Consider the following 2,611-nt stretch of genomic DNA (forward strand, 5'->3'; position numbering starts at 1 on the left):
CTGATCCCCATGTTTTAATGGGGTTATTTGATTTTCTGGAGTCCACCTTCATGTGTTCTTTATATATATTGGGTATTAGTCCCCTATCTGATTTAGGATAGGTAAAGATCCTTTCCCAATCTGTTGGTGGCCTTTTTGTCTTATTGACGGTGTCTTTTGCTTGCAGAAGCTTTGCAATTTTATGAGGTGGCTTAAATTGTGTTTTCTTAATATAATTGTTCAACCTGAATTTTGGGGGGATTTGTAACATAAATACATGTATACTTCATAGTAACACTTTCCACAACAATGGTCTAAGAAATTGTTTTGTGGTCCTAAATCAATATTTACTTTGGAAAGGGAGGATTGAGCAGAGGAGTTGCATTTTCTTTCTTTTTCTTCCTCATTATTTCTTTGCTTTACTATCATCTTTTACTGAATGTCCTTGCTAGCTTATTAGTTTGAGATAATCTCCCTCTTTCAACAACTTATGACCTGGAAGCACTAGTCAAATTTTCTTGTAATGACGCTTGCACAGCAGGGTCACTTATTCTGAGCTATTTGAAAGGAACACATAGCAAGATGTTCCAATCAACGTGTACAGATAGGGTCAGGCTAATACAGAAGTGTTATTAAAGTGGCAGGATGCCACTTTAGTTCATCCTTTGTGAACTGCTGAATTATTTTTCTCCATGCAAACATAAAGACTTGAAATGCATTTCTTTTTGGTCCTTCATTTCTTTCCATGTATTTTTATGAAGAATGCTATAAAACTTAAAAAATAATCATTCCCAGTAATTTAAATACATTTTATTAAAGTAAATATCTTGAAGCCAACAGGAAAATCATGGAAATTTACCTGCTTGGTTGCCAAGACAAGTAAATTGATAATCAATAGATTTAGAGAGCAATATTAGCTAAAGCTTCAGGCAGTTCCTTGTATAGAAGCACAATAAACACAATTAATCAACCAGTCACCATGACTGTATTTGATCTACACAAGAAATTTAATTTTGAAGTCTTAATTTGGCAAATATAATATCTCAGTCATTAATTTGGGAATGTGAAGTTATGAAACATGTTCTATTACAAATTACACGGTGACATTTACAAGTTGAGGCTTTGCTGACCTTTGCAGCCAGCAAATGGTCCTGCAGGTTGAAATGATTCTTATTGTGTCTAACGGTCTGAGTTTGATCCCCAAGCTTGGTGGAAGGAGAGAACTGACTCAAGTTCTTTCACATTTAGATGCACTGTGGCAAATGTGTGTTTACATACATGCACATGCATGCATATATATGCATACACACACATACACACACAGAGATAAGGTAATAAAAATTAGCTTTTGCTTTGGCAAAATCTGAAGTTATATAGAAATGACATGAAAATTCACTCAGCTGCTTGCTTTGACAAACAAATAAGAGTCGTGACATAAACCTAGAGTCATTTTGCAAGGGAGAACCTCAGCTGAGAAAATGTTCCCTTCCTGCTGGCACCTGGACAAGCCTGTCATACATTGTTTTGGTTAATCATTGATTTGTTCTGACAATTGAAATTGAAGTGTCTGACTTGCTGTGAATGACACCATCCCCAGGTTCCTGCTTCTGAGTCCTATAAGAAAGCAGGGTAAGTCCGTCCTGAGTGAAAGCCAGCAAGAGATGCTTGTCAATGTGTTCTGCATTGGTTCCTGCCTCCAGGTTCCTGTCCTGTGTGAATTCCTGCTCTATCTGACTTCAGTGATGGAGTATTACCTAAAATTGGAAGACAAAATAAATCCTTGTCTCTCCGAGTTGCTTTGTTGTGATATTTTATCATAGCAATTGAAACACCAGTAATGAAACTGAACTTATTTTTAAAATCATAATATAACAATTAATCATTTTCCTTTTCTCTTTCCTTCAACCAAGCCCTCCCATATGCCCATTTTTGATCTTCTTAATTTTTTTTCCAATTTTTATTAGATATTTTCTTCATTTACATTTCAAATGCTATCCCGAAAATCCCCTATACCCTCCCCCTGCCCTGCTCCCCTCCTGACCCACTCCCACTTCTTGGCCCTGGTGTTCCCCTGTACTGGGGCATATAAAGTTTGCTAGACCAAGGGGCCTCTCTTCCCATTGTGGCCAACTAGTCCATCTTCTGCTACATGTGCAGCTAGAGACATGAGCTCTGGGGGTACTGGGTAGTTCATATTGTTGTTCCACCTATAGGGCTGCAGACCCCTTCAGCTACTTGGGTGCTTTCTCTAGCTCCTCCATTGGGGGCCCTGTGTTCTATCCAATAGATGACTGTGAACATCCACTTCTGTGTTTGCCCGGCACTGTCATAGCCTCACAAGTGACAGCTATATCAGGGTCCTTTCAGCAAAATCTTGCTGGTATATGCAATAGTGGGTGCGTTTGGTGGTTTGATTATGGGATGGATCCCAGGGTGGGGTAGTCTCTGGAAGGTCCATCCTTTTGTCTCAGCTCCAAACTTTGTCTCTGTAACTCCTTCCATGGGTATTTTGTTCCCCATTCTAAGGAGGTACAAAGTATCCGCACTTTGGTCTTCATTTTTCTTGAGTTTCATGTGTTTTGCAAATTGTATCTTGGGTATTCTAAGTTTCTGGGCTAATATCCACTTATCA

This window comes from Mus caroli, chromosome 14 (genome assembly GCF_900094665.2).
Source record: "Mus caroli chromosome 14, CAROLI_EIJ_v1.1, whole genome shotgun sequence".
Lineage (NCBI taxonomy): Eukaryota > Metazoa > Chordata > Mammalia > Rodentia > Muridae > Mus > Mus caroli.